The following is an 18,590-nucleotide window of genomic DNA, read 5'->3' on the forward strand; positions in this document are numbered from 1 at the left end:
AACAACAGGCGGGTTCCAAATAGGAAAAGGAGTACATCAAGGCTGTATATTGTCACCCTGCTTATTTAACTTCTATGCAGAGTACATCATGAGAAACGCTGGGCTGGCAGAAGCACAAGCTGGGATCAAGATTGCTGGGAGAAATATCAATAACCTCAGATATGCAGATGATACCACCCTTATGGCAGAAAGTGAAGAGGAACTAAAAAGCCTCTTGATGAAAGTGAAAGAGTTGGCTTAAAGCTCAACCTTCAGAAAACGAAGATCATGGCATCCGGTCCCACCACTTCTTGGGAAATAGATGGGGAAACAGTGGAAACAGTGTCAGACTTTATTTTGGGGGGCTCCAAAATCACTGCAGATGGTGACTGCAGCCATGAAATTAAAAGACACTTACTCCTTGGAAGGAAAGTTATGACCAAGCTAGATAGCATATTCAAAAGCAGAGACATTACTTTGCCAACAAAGGTCCGTCTAGTCAAGGCTATGGTTTTTCCTGTAGTCATGTATGGATGTGAGAGTTGGATTGTGAAGAAAGCTGAGCGCTGAAGAATTGATGCTTTTGAACTGTGGTGTTGGAGAGTCCCTTGGACTGCAAGAAGATCCAACCAGTCCATTCTAAAGGAGATCAGTCCTGGGTGTTCTTTGGAAAGACTGATGCTAAAGCTGAAACTCCAATACTTTGGCCACCTCATGCGAAGAGTTGACTCATTGGAAAAGACTCTGATCTGGGAGGGATTGGCGGCAGGAGGAAAAGGGACTACAGAGGATGAGATGGCTGGATAGCATCACCAGCTCCATGGACATGAGTTTGAGTGAACTCCTGGAGTTGGTGATGGACAGGGAGGCCTGGCGTGCTGTGATTCATGGGGTCGCAAAGAGTCAGACACGACTGAGCGACTGAATTGAACTGAACTGAACTGAAAGCTGAGATTCCAGTGGAGAGAATTCAGATACCTATGAGTTTTAAAGGGAAACAATCTATTTATCTGTCTTCCAAAAACTCTGGCTAAAATCGAGCCTCTCCTTCCATCAATAAAGGAGACAGCAAACCACAGTAGTATTAGTAGGACCTATGTCATGAGTAAAAATCATAGATACTTTCATACCACATTACAGTTGCAGGTATTTCAGAATGTCATTTATATTTATCACTAACTCAAAATGCTCTGTATCTTGTTATTTAATGTGTTAATAAATAAGCACACATATTACTATAGCACAAATTAATTTTAGTATTTTTATAACAATTTCAACATAATTAGTTTCCTTTGTGAGCCCATGTATTTTGTCTTATGTATTTAAAAACAATGTGAGGGATCTTTCTTGACATGATCAAAGGCACATATGAAAATCCCACAACTAAGAACATAGCCAATGCGGAAAGACTGAAAACCTTCCCAGTTAAATCAGAAACAAGATGAAATGTCCATTCTCACCATTACTATTCAATATTGCACTAAAAATTCTTGCCAAAGCTCTTAGGCAAGACAGAGAAATAGAAGGCATCCAAACTGGAAAGGAAAAGGTAAAACTTGATGTCATTACATATGACATGATCCTGTATGTTAAAAATCCCAAATACACACACACACACACACACACACAAAGACACTACTAGAGCTAATAAAAAAGTTTAGTTCAGCAAAATTGTAGAATACAAGATCAAAACACACAAAATTCAGTTGCATTTCTATATACCAGCAATACCATTTACAATAACCCCCAAAGAATAAAATACCTCTACATAAATTTAACTAGAAAGGTGAAAGACTTTTTACATTGAAAACTATAAAACATTGCTGAAATAAATTAAAGGCTTAAATAAATGGAATGATACCCCATATTAATTGCCTGGAACACAATATTGTTAAGAGTCAAAACCACCCATAGTGATGTAATCTGTAACAAAATTTCATTTTTTTTTTCAGAAATAGAAAAGCCAGTTCTCAAATGCATCTATAATTACAAGGGCCCTCGAATAGCCTCAACATTCTTGAAGAAAAAGAACAAAATTGAAGGACTCATACTCCCTGATTTCAAAACTTATTACAAAAATATAATAAAGGTCATCAAAAGCAGAGTGGTACTAGAATAAAGGAAGACATATAGACTGCTGGAAGGGAACTGAGACACCAGAAATAAGCCCATCTACCTAGGGTCAATGAATTTTGAGCCATGGGGAAAGAATAGTCTCTTAAACAAATGATATTAATACAGCTAAACATCCACATACAGAGAATGAAGTTGGATCCCCTACCACATACACACCACAACTAACTTAAAATAGATCAACAACATAAATATGAGATAAAATAATGAAACTATTAGGAAAAAACTAGGGATAAATCTTTATAAGCTTAGATTTGGCAGTGGATTCTCAGGGTATCAAAAGCATGAGCAACAAAAGAACAGAAAAATTACATACAATCAAAATGAAAAAATTTGTGCATCAGGGACATTATGAAGAATGAAAAGACACAGCTTCCCTGGTGGTCCAGTGGTTAAGAATCCACCTTGTAATTCAGGGGACACTAGTTTGATTCTTGGTCTAGAAAGATCCTATGCCATGTAGCAACTAGGCCCATGTGCCACAACTGCTGAGCCCACACTCTGGAGACTGTGAACTGCAACTTCTGAGCTCACACACAGCAGCTATTGAAACCTGTGTACCTAGAGCCTGTGCTCAGCGACAAGAGAAGCCATGGCAATGAGAAGTCCACGAACCACAATGAAGAATAGTTCTTGCTCACCACAACTAGAGAAAGCCCATGTGCAGAAAATAAACAAATCTTTTTTTAAAAATGAAAAGACAACCTATAGAATGGAAAAAAAAAACTTGCAAATCATATAGATAATAAAGGTCTAGTATCCAGAATAGACAAAGTACTCTTACAACTGAATAATAAAAAGACAAACAACTCAATTCTTTAAATGGACAAAGGAATACACATTTCTCCAAAGAAGACATACTAGTGAAAAACAAGCACATGAAAATATATTATTCTTTGAAAGTCACTCAGTGGTATCTGCCTCTTTGCAACCTGACTACAGTCTGTGGAATTCTCCAGGCCAGAATGCTAGAGTAGGTAGCCTTTCTTTTTCCCAGGGGATCTTCCCAACACAGGGGTTGAACCCAGGTCTTCCACACTGCAGGTAGATTCTGTACCAGCTGAGCCACCAGGGAAGCCTGAAAATATTGGAGTGGGCAGCCTATCCCTTCTCCAGCAGATCTTCCCAACCCAGGAATCAAATCAGGGCCTCCTGCATCACAGGCAGATTCTTTACCATCTGAGTTACCAGGGAAGCCTATATTAAGCTTTATGGAAATGCAAATCAAAACCATAGGAAGAACCACTTCATACCCAGTAAGAGTGGCCATACTTTTTTAAAAAGGCAAGGAGGAAATAGGAGAAATTGGAACCCTCATACGTGGCCAGTGGGAATGTAAATTGTTCAACAACTGTGGAAAATAGATTCCAATGATCCAAACAGAATTACCAATGACTCAGCAATTCTATTCCTAGTTATTTAGCCAAAGAGTTGAAAATAAGTACTTAAACACATGTACACACAAGTTTATGGGAGCACATTCACAAAGGCAAACATTGCTCAAATGTCTGTCAATGCACAAATTGTGATATTTCCATACAATGAAATATTATTCAGCCATAAAAAGGGAATGAAGTACTGATATATGCTACAATATGGGTGCATGCTTCCTTGGTGTGTGTGCTCAGTGAAAGAAGCCCTGCATAAAAGATCATATATAATATGATCATATATAAATTCCATTTATATGAAATAGAAGAGGTAAATTCACAGAGATATAAAGCAGATTGGTGATTGCCAAGGGCCAGAAGAAGGGAGGAACAGGGAATGCTGAGGACTGAATTGCACAATCCCAAATTTACATGTTGAACCCCTACTCCCCAGTGTGATGATATTTTAAGATGGGGCCTTTGGGAGCTAATTAGATTTAGATAAGACCATAAGAGTGGGCCCTCAGAAGCATAAGAACATAAATTTTTATTATGCCACCCAGTCTTCAGTGTTTTATTACAGGAGCCCAAGCTGACTAAAACAGGGAGCAACTGCTTAGCAGGTACAAGGTGTCCTTTTGGAATGATGAAAATATTTTGGAACTTTAACAGAGATAGTGGTTGCACAACATTGTGAATGTATTAAATGCTACTTTGAATAGTTAATTTTATGTTATTTCTATTTCTTTTCAGTTTTTTTAAAAAACCAAACCCACGGGAAGTAGACCTCACCACATGGCCAGAGAGGTCCAAAGAAATGCTGAGGAGAGAAACAACACTGGATCATGGCCATCAATACAACACACCATGTAATGTCTGTTTTCAAATAAATTGAAACCTTGATTCTGTGGTCTCCTGCAGCCAGCATTCCATATTGCTGATCCCCGTTAAGGCAGAACACCTCCCACAGGGCACCAGTATGTCCTGTCACCATCTCCAGTCTCTCCTCCAACCTCACCAGAAGCCTGACCCTCTGGGTTCTTGACTTACTCCCCTTGGCAGCATTGGACTTCCGATCACTGTTTTTCTCCTCTACCTTCTTTCTCCACGCAGCTTCTGCAAATCACAGTCTCCTCTTTTTCTTTCTTTCTCAGTGGCATTCTTTCTCAGCCTTCTGTGCAGCTTCCTCTTCTTTCTCAGCTTACTGGAATGTCCCAGGGCTCAGTCCTTGGCCTCACTTTCCAAGTGACCTCACTCTATTTTATGGCTTTTTTTCTTTTTTTCTTTTGCCCTTTGCATATGCAGTATCTTGGTTCCCTGACCAGGGATCCAACCCATGTTCCCTGAAGTGGGATCACATAGTCCTAACCACTGGACTGCCAGGGAATTCCCTGTTTTATGGCAGGGACACAGATAAGTACAATTTATTGGCTAATGAGTTTCCACTTTTATATCTCCCACAGTACTTCAGATGCTTGTATTTATCTGCTACTTGACACCTCTAATAGACATCTTAAACTTGAAGATCGAAAACCATACTCTCTCTCCACAATCTGCCTCCTCCCTGGCTTCCCTACTGGCCAATTAATGGCAACCCACTCCAGCATTCTTGCCTGAAGAATCACAGGGACGGATGAGCCTGGTGGGCTGCTGTCTATGGGGTTGCACAGAGTCTGGACATGACTGAAGTGACTTAGCAGTAGCAGCAGCAGCAGCAAACACCTCTTATTACATGCCACTTCTTTCTTTCTTGTGCATCAACAAATCTTATTGACTCCAGCTTCAAAATAGATCCAGAATTTGACTGTCTATCTCCATCTGGCCTGCTGCCCCATGGTCTGTCCAAGGGAGCTTGCAGTAGCCTCTCGACTGTTCTCTCTGCTTCATTCTTGTGCTCTCCCATCTATTCTCCATGCAGGCCATATCTTACCAACCTCAGCTCTCCTCTTCACTCAATGTCAATATACAGGCTGGAACCAAGCAGTCCCTGCCACGCTGTTTTGCATTCTTTGCTGGACTTTGTATCTGCTCTTCTCTCTCCCCACAGATATTCTATCTGGTCATTCACTGGCAGTCTACTCAAAAGCCACATCCTGAAAGACCTTCTGAACCACCAACCTCTCCCTCTACCCTTCTTTCTCTATTTTTCTTCATAGTACTTATTACTCCCCCACATAGAATTATTTTGTTTACTTTCCATCTTTCTTTGCTGGAACGTGAGCTTCTGAAGCACAGATAAGTATTTTGTGTTCTTCTCTGCTACATCCACGGTCCTTACCACCCAGGCTCTCAGGACTTTCTGGGTGAGCTAGAAGGAATGAAGGCTGATTAAGCATGTTGAAGAAAATTCAGCTAGCTCACTGGGGTACATGAGAGACTTGCGGTAAGGTCAGACTGGCCAGAAGTTCCTAAAGGCCAAGTAGACCACCAGAGAAATTAGAATATTATTGTCAGGGTGGTGGAAAACATCCCTCCCCTTCTCCCAGTGCTTATGTCCTCCCTTCAGTGAAGGCTCCAATGTGAAAGAAAAGATTATCTAAGACTTGGAAATAGAAAAGAGATTATTAGTGACAAAAATTCCCACTTTGACCAAAATTTAGTCAGGCTCCTCTGAGCCCTCTTTTCAACTAAACCTTGATCTTGGGCTTCCATGCTCTGCCTTGTACGGTCTAATTTTCATAAGAATCCTGCTAGGGTTCTAGTGAGAATCCCCTTACCTTTAATATCTGATCACCCCCCACAGCTAAACAAATTCCTCATCCCCCTCCCCATCTTCCAGGTAATATAGGATGACCCTGGCCTGCCTTCAGCAGAAATTTTATTAAATCAGTTTAGCAAGAATCTCCGGAGAAGGCAATGGCACCCCACTCCAGTACTCTTGCCTGGAAAATCCCACGGAGGGAGGAGCCTGGTGGTCTGCAGTCCATGGGGTCGCTAAGAGTCGGACGCGACTGAGCGACTTCACTTTCATGCATTGGAGAAGGAAATGACAACCCACTCCAGTGTTCTTGCCTGGAGACTCCCAGGGACGGAGGAGCCTGGTGGGCTGCCGTGTATGGGGTCGCACAGAGTCAGACACGACTGAAGTGACTTAGCAGCAGCAGCAGCAGCAGCAAGAATCTCTCTACTCTTGATGTCTCCTCATAGCCATTTTCCATCCACCAACCCCACCCTGCTCCTTAGCTATAAATCCCCACTATTCCTTGCTGTATTTGGAATTGAGCCCAGTTCTATTCGCAGAAGGCAATGGCACCCCACTCCAGTACTCTTGCCTGGAAAATCCCAGGGACGGAGGAGCCTGGTAGGCTGTAGTCCATGGGGTCGCTAAGAGTCGGACACGACTGAGCGACTTCACTTTCACTTTTCACTTTCATGCATTGGAGAAGGAAATGGCAACCCACTCCAGTGTTCTTGCCTGGAGAATCCCAGGGACGGCGGAGCCTCATGGGCTGCCGTCTATGGGGTCGCACAGAGTCGGACACGACTGAATCGACTTAGCAGCAGCTATTATATAAGGTCTCTTTTCTCCTACTACAATAGTTCTTGGATAAAATGTGTTCTTACAGCTTTCACTGCTGTTCGGTTTGATTCTCTTGGACACAAGGTATCCTTACAGTGGAGTGCTTGGCATTGTCTAGCATTTCTTTTGGGGATTATCTGATTCCATTTGCACCTTTGCCTGGCTTCTTTTGACTATTTTAGAGTTCTGTATGGGTAGAAATTAACCTGTAGAAAATCGACAGTGATGCAAAGGGCTTCTGTGTGGGAGCAAGGCCAAAAGATTCCTATGTATCACAATACAAGGTGCACAATACAGGTGAAGAGAGGCATCTGATTTATTTCTGGTAGAAAAAAACAACCCCAAGGTAGAAACCATACCTTAAATATCATACTCTTGATAAATTAACCCATCTCACATCTGTTAGCAATCTCTTTTCAAATCCCCTTGTCTATTAAGAAAAACAACCCCAAGGTAGAAACCATACCTTAAGTATCATTCCCTTGATAAATTAACCCATCTCACATCTGTTACCAATCTCTTTTCAAATCCCCTTGTCTATTAAAAAAAAAAAAAAAACAAAACTCTTCAAAATCTCCTTTGAATTGGTTATAACATCGTACAGGGACCCTCATTAATAAGTTGAGTAAAATCTTGATACGTGCATCACATATATTTGCATGGGAATCATGTGTTTTACTTTTTGAAAATTATTTTTAGAAAAAGGCAGTGAGATCTTACTTGCCAATCACAGTCTAAAAATAGACCTCCACCATGTCACTGCTCTGCTTTTGTTTTGTCCTCACAGCCTGTACCTTCCTTTGGGCTGACTATCCCCTTCACTAGCAGTCAGTTTGCCAGGGTAGGGACCTCCTCCTTGTTCACTGTTGTATCAATTTCCAACAAAGGACCGTCTAGTCAAAGCTATGGTTTTTCCAGTAGTCATGTATGGATGTGAGGGTTGGACCATAAGGAAAGCTAAGTGCAGAAGAATTCATGCTTCTGAACTGTGATGTTGGAGAAGACTCTTGAGAGCCCCTTGACTGCAAGGAGATCAAACCTAAAGGAAGTCAATCCTGAATATTCATTGGAAGGACTGATGCTGAAGCTCCAATACTTTGGCCACCTGATGCAAAGAACTGACTTATTAGAAAAGACCCAGATGCTAGGAAATATTGAAGGCAGGAGGAGAAGGGGGATGACAGAGGACAAGATGGTTGGATGGCATTACCAACTCAATGTACACGAGTTCAAGCAAGCTGCAGGAGATAGTGAAGGACAGGGAAGGAAGCCTGGCCGTGCTGCAGTCCACGGGGCTACAAAGAGTGGGACAAGACTCATCAACTGAACAACAAAAACGTATGGATTAAGACTCAGTGAATAAACGAATGAATGAATGAATGAATGTATGTGGTCTGGAGCACAAGAAGCAGGACTTTCCGGTTGATGCTAAAGCACACTTGCTATCTTTACACTCTTTTGTTAAAACTGCCCCCCACCCCCACCCCGAAATCTTTTTCAACGAGGCCTGACTTTGGACTTTCATGCTTGTCTCTATAACGTTCAATTTTAGCAAAAATCCTGCTAAGTATGTTTAACCAGAATGCCCCATCCTTGATACATTATCACTCTGAATATATAATGGGGTTCCTGGTCCTTTACCAGGCGATATCTAATATCCTGGTCTACCTTCAGCAAGAACCCAGTTAGATATCCTTTCGGACAGAATCCTCCCCGCTCCCCCAGCCCGCGCCCTTAGTAATTTTTCATCCACTAAATGCACCCTACCTCTCTCTTTGGCTATAAATTTCCAGTCTCACTTGTACTCAGAGTTAAATCCAATCTCACCTCTCCCACTTCAAGACCCTGGTGCAGTAATAAACCATACATATCTTAATTCCCATGCCCCACACCACCCATTTAATAAAGTCTTCCTTACAGTGTTTAAGGGGTGTCATGAATGAGCAATGTTTTTCTTTAACACTGATAGCCCCCCATTGTCTCTAGCCAGGACTGGGTGACTTGGCAGAGGAAGAGGTGTGGGTCTTAAAAGGATGGGTATGCCAAAAACAATAAGGCAGAAAGCCCTAATAATTTTGAAACAACAACAGCAATCACTGCTGCTTCCTCTGTGGCAAGCTACTTCCATATGATTTCCTTGTATTCACTCAACTAGCCAGTTTTCCCCAGCTAGGGCCAGGCACGTGTGGCGGGAGCCCGGGATCTGGCAGTGGCGGGTCGCCCAGTGGGCAGACACCTGGCACTTTCTTTTTGCTTTTGCTACTATAGTTTCCTTCCTTTGCTGGGTCGGATGGTCACTAAACCCTCTGGTTTTCTAGCGGGATTGTCCTTACTTCTTGACTCGATTTTCCTGCCAACCTGAGAGCCTAGGTAGTCGGCAGGAACTGCAAACCCGGCATTCTCCAAGAGCTCCTCCGCAGACAGCCGCAGGCGCCCAGCGCAAGGTTCTCCTCCGCCCTGACCTGGTGGATCCGCCGACAGCCTGCCCAGGAAGCGAGACAGCGTATCAGGCTGTCGCAGAAAGCAGGCCGTTCAGGAACATTCTCCTTTCAGCGTGTCAGGATGGCCGAGTGGTCTAAGGCGCCAGACTCAAGGTGTCTACCTTCCCCTAGGGCATTCTGGTCTCCGAATGGAGGCGTGGGTTCGAATCCCACTTCTGACAGGCGCGTTTTTGCAACCTTTCGCGAACGTATCCAAGAACATTTCCCGTTAGTGCTGGTGGTTTTGTTTTCTGTTTCTGAGACGGCGGCCATATTTAGACTTTACAGTTGCTTCGGTTCTCCATTATGTTTTCTTCGGTTTTGCAGCGGCCGAGAGACCGGTCAGGTGGAAGAGGGAGGCGGTTTGAATACCGGAGGTTCAAGCAACCGCATTCAGGAACCCAGTTTACGTCACATCTTTTACAGTTTGTCTAGCTTACTGTAGAGGGCTCTCTTATGTGTTCCCTGGTGGTCTAGTGGTTAGGATTCGGCGCTCTCACCGCCGCGGCCCGGGTTCGATTCCCGGTCAGGGAAAGCACTTATTTTGTTTTGTTTTTCTTTCAACTTGACGCCAAAAATACAATATTGGCTACCTTTCTGCTTAGGAGAACCAGAGGTGAGGAGTATTCTGGTTAACGAGTGCCGGCTGTCTGTGAATCACTGACCTATACCTGCTGCTGCTGCTACTGCTGCTAAGTCTCTTCAGTCGTGTCCGACTCTGTGCGACCCCATAGACGGCAGCCCACCAGGCTCCCCCGTCCCTGGGATTCTCCAGGCAAGAACACTGGAGTGGGTGGCCATTGCCTTACGATACCTTAATTAAGAAAGGAAGAACAAGGCAGACAGCATTAAATGATCCCAAAAGAAAACACTGGTGCTGCCACAAGTGCCAGGTCTTCCAATGCCCAGGGTTAAAAAAAAAAATCTCCCCGAATACTCAAAATGATTAGAATGACCGATGTCACCTAGAGGGGGCTCACTGCTCACAATGACTCAGGCAAGTTTTACTATAAAAAGGAGTCAGAAAATTCTTCCCACCCCAACACGTAACTTTTATTTTGAAAGTAAACTGAAATGAGTAAAATAATGACACAACGAACACCGGTGTTCTTTCTACCTCCATACGACATACGTTAATATTTTGCCACATTTTCTCTTTCTCTCCAGACATAATCAGAGCTTCCTCAGTCTCCCACCCGTTTGAAAGTTGCATACATTATTACACTACTCCATGTCACACCTGAGAAAATCAACATTAACTTGTCATCAGATGCCAGTCCACATTTGAATTTCCCCTAATTGTTCCCAAAATATCTTTTATAGCTGCTTTTTAAATTTTTTTATTCTAGAAATTTCCACTGCTAATTTTTCTGTTGTGACTCCTGTGGAAAATAATCTATTTTAATCATAAAAACTCTTCAGCCACATTTAAGTTCTATCTTCTTAGTATTTGTATAATATTCTGACCCTCTATGCTTAATTTGTTGTTTTTGAAAGTATTCATTTCTCCCTGGGTATCTTTTCTAGACCTCCAGGCCAGGCTGTTAGGATATAGCCTACCTCCATATTAGTTACAGCTTGACTCACCAAACTACCCTTGAACAAGTAATTTTGCCTCTACTTTTCTCTTTCCTAGCTGTTGGTTTTTTTGTTTTTTTTTTTTTGGTAATTCAGCCTTGTGTGGAGTATAGCATAGCAAGAGATGATTGGTGGTCAGGTTGAGCTGAGTGCAAGTCCTGACTGGACTTTTCAGAAGGCAAGCTGTCTATTCTGTCTAAGCTTTAGTTTTCTCATCTGTAAAGCTGGCCAATCAAAGGATGAATAAGAAAGAGAATGAAATTTCATCTAACCTTTAAGTTTCATTTTGAAATTTTCCCTCATCTTCAAAAGGAATTGGAAGGAACCTAAGTGTACATATATATATATATATATGTATGTATGTTATGTGTGTGTGTGTGTAAAGAATAAAAAAAAGCTGGGAAGACATATACTAAATGTAACTGATTTTCTATAAGTGGTAGGATTATGAAAATTTTAAATTTTCTTTGTCCTAATGTCAGGCATTTGCTTATTTTTCTACCATGAGTATATACAATTTATTAGTAGAAGAATAATACAATTTATTTGAAAAATTGCTCACACGTTACACAAAAATCAATTTAAAATGAGTCATAGATTTAAATGTAACACTTAAAACTATAAAACTTTATAAGAAAACATAGAAAACCTTTAAGACCTAGTGCTTAGTGATGAGTTCTTAAAAATGACATGTAGGAAAATATTAAATTGAACCTCATCAAAATTAAAAACTTATTCTGCAAAAGGCCTTGTTAAGATGATGTAGCTTGTTAAGACAAGCTACAAACAGAAAAAAAATATTTGCAAACCACATCTCTGACAAAGGGCTCATATCTAGGACATATAGAGAACTCTCAAAACTCAGTGATAAAAAAGCAAACAATCCAATTAGAAAATGAGCCAATGGCATGACAAGACATTGATGTTCAATGTTGTTGAGTGCAAATTAAAATCACAGTGAGATATCACCACAAGCTTTTCAGAATAGCTAAAATAAAAAGCAGTGGTAACAGCAAATGCTAGTGAGGATGACGAGAAACTAGATCACTTGTTCATTGCTAGCAGAAATGTAAATGGTATACCCATTTAAGAAAGAGTCTAGCAATTTTTTTGACAGAACTAAACATGCAGTTACTATATGACCCAACAATTACATTCTTAGGCATTTATCCAGAGCAATGAAAACTTATATTTACACAAAAACCTGTACACAAATGTTTAAAGCATTCTTATTTATAACAGCCAAAAAACGGAACAACTGCAATGGCCTTCAACAGGTGAATGGTTAAACAGGTGGTAGTACCACCATACCATAGAATGCTGCTCAGCACTAAAAATTAATGAACTACCGATGCAGGATATAACTTGGATATACCTCAGGGAGTTATGCTGAGTGAAAAAGTCAATATCAAAAGGTCACATACTTCATGATTTCATTCACATAAAAATTATAGTGAATGAAAAATTATAGTGATAGAAAACAGATTACTGATTGATAGGGCTTGGAGATGTTGGGAGGTAGGGAGTGGGGCAGAAGTGACTAAAGAAGCATAGCAAGAGGGAAATCTTTATGTTGATGAAATAGTTCTGTATCTTGTTGTGGTTGTAGTTAGAAGAATATGCACATGTGAAATAATAAAATACCTAGGAATAAACCTACCTAAGGCGACTCAATGGACATGGGTTGGGGGAACTCCAGGACTTAGTTTAGACAGGGAGGCCTGGCATGCTGCAGTTCATGGGGTCGCAAAGAGTCGGACACGACTGAGCAACTGAACTGAAAACTGAAGGAGACAAAAGAGGTGTATACAGAAAACTATAAGACACTGATGAAAAAAAAAATAAAAGACAACATTAACAGATGGAAGATATATCATGTTCTTGGATTGGAAGAACCAATATTGTGATATGACAATATTACTCAAAGCAATCTACAGATTTAAGGCTATCCTTATCAAATTGTCAATGGCATTTTTTCACAGAACTTGAACAAAAAAATTCACAATTCATATGGTAAAATAAAAGACCCCAGAATAGCCAAAGCAGTCTTAAGAAAGAAGAATGAAGCTAGAGGAATCAACCTTCCTTGTTTCAGACTGTACTACAAAATTACCACACTTTCCTTGTGGCTCAGCTGGTAAAAAAATCCGCCTGCAATGCCGGAGACCTAGGTTCCCACTCCAGTATTCTGGCCTGGAGAATTCCATGGACTACAGTTCATGGGGTCACAAAGAGTCAGACACGACTGAGCGACTTTCACTTTCACAAAACTACAGTCATCAAGACAGTATGGTACTAACAAAAAAAAAAGAAATATAAACCAATGGAACAAGACAGAAAGCCCAGAGATAAACCTACACACCTTATCTTTAGCAAAGGAAGCAAGAATATAAAATTGAGAAAAGACAGCCTCTTCAAGAAGTGGTGCTAGGAAAACTGGACAACTACATGAAAAAGAATGAAATGAGAATACTCCCTAACACCATACAAAGATAAACTCAAAATTGATTAAAGACCTAAATGGCTTCCCAGGTGGCTCAGTGAGTAAAGAATCTGCCTGCAGTTCAGAGGATGCAGGAGGTGTGGGTTTGATCCCTGGGTTGGGAAGATTCCCTGGAGAAGGGCATGGCAACTCACTCCAGTATTCTTGCCTGGAGAATCTCACAGACAGAGGAGCCTGGTGGGGTGCAGTCCATAAAGTCACAGAGAGTTAGACACAACTGAAGCGACTGAGCACACAAGGATACTGTAAAACTCTTAGAGGAAAACATAGGCAGAACACATTTTACATAAGTCACAGCAAGATCCTCTATGACCCACCTTCTAGAGTAATGGAAATAAACGGTAAGTAACTAAACTCAAAAGTTTTCGGATAGCAAAGGAAATCATAAACAAGATGAAAAGAACCCTCAGAATGGGAGAAAATAATTGTGAATGAGCAACTGACAAAGGATTAATCTCCAAAATATGTAAGCAGTTCATGCAGCTCAACATGAGAAAAACAAACAACCCAAACAAAAAATGGGCAGAAGGCCTTAATAGATATTTCTCCAAAGAAGACATCCAGGTGGCTAATAAACACATGGAAAAATGATCAACATCAAAACTGCAATGAAGTACTGCCTCACACTGATCAGAATAGCTATCATCAAAAAATTTACAAATAGATAATCTTATGGGAGTTCCCTTGTATGTTATTTATTGTGTTTCCCTCGTTGCTTTTAACATTTTATCTTTTTCTTTAATTTTTGTCAGTTTGATTACTGAGTGTCTCGATGTGTAGGTTTATCCTGCCTGGGACTCTACACTTCCTGGACTTCCTTGACTATTTCTTTTCCCATGGTAGGGAAATCTTCAGCTATTTTCTCTTCAAATATTTTTTCAAGTCCTTTCTCTCTTCTCCTTGTGGGACCTTTGAAATGTGAATATTGGGGCCTTTAATGTTGTCCCAGAGTACAATTTTTTTCTTCATTCTTTTTTCTATATTTTGTTTTGCAGTAGTGATTTCCACCATACGACCTTCTAGGTTACTTATCTGCTCTTCTGCCTCAGTTATTGTGCTATTGAATCCTTCTAGTGTATTGTTCATCTCTGTTTATTCCTTCGTTCTTCTAGGTCTTTGATAAACATTTATGGCACCTTCTCCATTTTTTTCCCCCCAAGATCCTGGGTCATCTGCCCTATCATTATTTTGAATTCTTTTTCTGAAAGATTGCCTATCTCCACTTCATTTAGTTATTTTTCTGGGATTTTATGCTGTTCTTTCATCTGGGAGATAGTCCTCTGAACTTTCATTTCGATTAACTTTCTGTGGTTGTGGTTTTCATTCTGGAGGCTGCAGGATTGTAGTTCTTCTTGCCTCTTCTGTCTGCCCTCTGGTGGATGAGGCTGATGAGAGGGACTGTTGTTTAGTCGCTCAGTTGAGTCTGACTCTTTGTGACTCCATGGACTGCAGCAGGCCAGGCTTCCCTGTCCTGCACCATCTCCCATAATTTGCTCAAACTCATGTCGATTGAGTCAGTGATGCCATCCAACCATCTCATCCTCTGTCATGCCCTTCTCCTCCTGCCTTCAATCTTTCCCAGTGACAGGGTCTTTTCTAATGAGTCAGCTCTTTGCATAAGGTGGCCAAAGTATTGGAGCTTCAGCTACAGCATCAGTCCTGGTGCCGGGAAAAACTGGAACTTGTTCTGATGGGCAGGGTCCTGCTCAGTAAAACTTTAATCCGATTATCTACTGGAAGGTGGAGCTGCACTCTCTCTCTCTCTCAGATGTTTAGCCTGAGGTTACCTAGCCCTGGTAACCTCAGGGCTTTTGAACTGATTGATGCTTTTGAACTGATTGATGCTTTTGAACTGTGGTGTTGGAGAAGACTCTTGAGAGTCCCTTGGACTGCAAGGAGATCCAACCAGTCCATTCTAAAGGAGATCAGCCCTGGGATTTCTTTGGAAGGAATGATGCTAAAGCTGAAACTCCAGTACTTTGGCCACCTCATGTGAAGAGTTGACTCATTGGAAAAGACTCTGATGCTGGGAGGGATTGGGGGCAAAAGGAGAAGGGGACAACAGAGGATGAGATGGCTGGATGGCATCACTGACTCGATGAACGTGAGTCTGGGTGAACTCCGGGAGTTGGTGATGGACAGGGAGGCCTGGCGTGCTGTGATTCATGGGGTCACAAAGACTGAGCGACTGATCTGATCTGATCTGACCCAGCCCTGCAGTCCACAGGAAACCTCCCATAAGATTGTTGTTGTCTAATCGCTAAGTCATGTCAGCTAAATATTGGAGAAATAGAAAATACTTCAGTATCAATATTTCCAACAAATATTCAGGGTTGATTTCCTTTAGGATTGACTGGTTTGATCTTCTTGCAGCCCAAGGGACTCTCAAGAGTCTTCTCCAGCACCAAAGTTCAAAAGTATCAGTTCTTTGATGTTCAGCCTTCTTTATGGTACAACTCTCACATTTGTACATTACTACTGGAGAAACCATAGCTTTGATTATATGGACCTTTGTCAGCAAAGTGATGTCTCTGCTTTTTCATATGCTATCTAGGTTTGTTAAAGCTTTTCTTCCAAGGAGCAAGCATCTTTTAATTTCTTGGCTGCAGTCACCATCCACAGTGATTTTGAACCCTAAAAAAATAAAGTCTGTCACTGTTTGCATTTTTTCCCTATTTGTCATGAAGTGATGGGACCGGAAGCCACGATGTAGTTTTTTGAATGCTGAGTTTTAAGCCAGGTTTTTCACTCTTTTTCACCTTCATCAAGAAGCTCTTTAGTTCCTCTTCACTTTCTGCCATTAAGGTGGTACCATCTGCATTTCTGAGGTTGTTGATATTCTCCCAGCAATCTTGTTTTTATTAAAAAGATTTATTTATTAGAGACTAATAACTTTAAAGATTGATTTATTTATTTATTAAAATACTGAGTTTATTTCCCATGTATATTTTTGTCTCCCCACCATTTCATCTGTCTGACCACCACTACTACTATTCCTATCATAACATTCCATACATACTTAAAACCAAGCAAAGGGTGGAATTCCACCTTTAAAAACTAAACAGGCATTTTGGACAATACATTCTTGGCAATGAAATGTGGACAACATTTATCAGACATGATAGGGAAAGTTCTCATTCTGCATTATAAAAAGGACAGCCAGATATCAACTGTTACAGAAATGAAATAAGATGGAAAATTTTTAACAAACTGTTTAAACTATTTTCTTAAAGAGACTTCTTCCACTGCCAGAGATCTTGAATAGCCTCCTGGTCAGTCATCTGGAAACAATTCTTCACGTAATTGATAAACTTGGCTTTCACTTTGGGAAGGGAACCACCTCTTTCTATATTTGCTTGCATTTTTGCTTTAATGTCTTCTGCAGAGCTATGTCCTTTCAGTGTTTTAGGTGTTTTTTCCTGTTTTTTTGAAGGATTCTTGACCTTTTGATCTTGGTGTTGACAGTTTTGAGTCTTTTCCATTCTGGTTCAACTTTTGTGCATTTTTGGCTCGAGTATCTCATACAGATTTCTTTACTGGAGCTTTTTCTTCAACTTCCTCATCAAAATTGTCATCATCATCACCTTCTTCATCTTCATCAGCAGCAAGCTTTACTTTTTTCTGGGGAATCTTGCTACCACAGAACACTTTCCAGATATACTTAGGAGTTTCACATCCTCCTTCTCTTTGTCTTCTGACTGTGCGTTTTCCTCCACAGCTACTAAGTCCTGGCCAGTCCTGGTCAGCACCAGCTGTTCACTGATATGCACAGGCTCTGAACCACACTTCAACTGTAAGACCACAGGTTGTATAATTTCAAAGCCCCCAAGGGAAACTATTGGCTGTATAGACATTTTCAAAGTTGCCAGTGTTACTTTAATTCGACTGCCTTCATAATTCATTGCCTCTGCTTCAACAATGCATAATTCATCCTTTGCTCCAGCCCCTAAACTGACCATTCTTAAAGATAACTGGTGCTCATTTTCATCATTATCCACCTTAAAGTGATAATCTCTGTCAGCCTTTAGTTCACAACTGAAAAGATAGTCTGGGGCCTCGGGGTGTTCATGTCCATCTCCCCTGAATCCTCCATGGGTTGGTGACACGCACTTCAGTGGGAGAGAAACTGGATGGAATTAAATGACTACTGTTCAAACAAGCAGTCATGCAGGATGGAATCACACCCGGTCCCAGCAATCTTGATTTCAACTTGTGATTCATCCTGCCTGGCATTTTCCATGATGTACTCTGCATATAAGTTAAATAAACATGGTGACAATATACAGCCTTGACGTACTCCTTTCCTAATTTTGAATGAGTCCATTGTTCTATATCCAATTCTAACTGTTGCTTCTTGACCTGCATACAGATTTCTCAGGAAGCAGGTAAAGTAGTCTGGTATTTCCATCTCTTTAAGTATTTTCCACAGTTTGTTGTGATCTACACAGTCAAAAGCTTTAGCGTAGTCAATGAAGAAGAAGTAGATGTTTTTCTGGAACTCTTGCTTTTTCTATGATCCAGTGGATATTGGAAATTTGATCTCTGGTTCCTCTGACTTTTCTAAATCCAGGTTGAACATCTGGAAGTTCATGGTTCATGTACTGTTGAAGCCTAACTTGAAGGATTTTGAGCATTACCTTGCTAGCATGTGAGATGAGCTCAATTGTATGGTAGTTTGAACATTCTTTGACATTGCCCTTCTTTGGGGTTTGATGAAAATTGACTTTTTCTAGTCCTGTGGGCACTGCTGAGTTTTCCAAATTCGCTGGCATATTGAGTGCGGCACTTTCACAGCATCATCTTTTAGGATTTGAAATAGCTCACCCGGAATTCCATCACCTCCACTAGTTTTGCTCATAGTGATGCTTCCTAAGGCCCACTTGACTTCACATTCTAGGATGTCTGGCTATATGTGAGTGACCACACTATCGTGGTTATCTGAGTCATTAAGACCTTTTTTGTATAGTACCTTTGTGTATTCTTGCCATCTCTTCTTAATCTCTTCTGCTTCTGGTAGGTCCTTATCA

The 18,590-nt window shown here is 41.0% G+C and overlaps 2 non-coding genes and 1 pseudogene across 2 annotated transcripts; 2 read left to right on the forward strand and 1 right to left on the reverse strand.

The window, feature by feature from the left end:
* The first annotated feature begins 9,558 nt into the window (after positions 1–9,558).
* TRNAL-CAA (transfer RNA leucine (anticodon CAA)) lies at positions 9,559–9,664 on the forward strand. The gene is made up of 2 exons: positions 9,559–9,596; positions 9,619–9,664. It is a non-coding gene; the product is annotated as a tRNA-Leu (tRNA).
* A 280-nt stretch (positions 9,665–9,944) lies between these two features.
* Positions 9,945–10,016, forward strand: TRNAE-CUC (transfer RNA glutamic acid (anticodon CUC)). The gene has a single exon. It is a non-coding gene; the product is annotated as a tRNA-Glu (tRNA).
* A 6,494-nt stretch (positions 10,017–16,510) lies between these two features.
* Positions 16,511–17,656, reverse strand: LOC129642188 (nucleophosmin-like; annotated as a pseudogene).
* Between the last annotated feature and the right edge of the window lie 934 nt (positions 17,657–18,590).

The sequence above is a fragment of the Bubalus kerabau genome, chromosome 1 (genome assembly GCF_029407905.1).
Source record: "Bubalus kerabau isolate K-KA32 ecotype Philippines breed swamp buffalo chromosome 1, PCC_UOA_SB_1v2, whole genome shotgun sequence".
Lineage (NCBI taxonomy): Eukaryota > Metazoa > Chordata > Mammalia > Artiodactyla > Bovidae > Bubalus > Bubalus kerabau.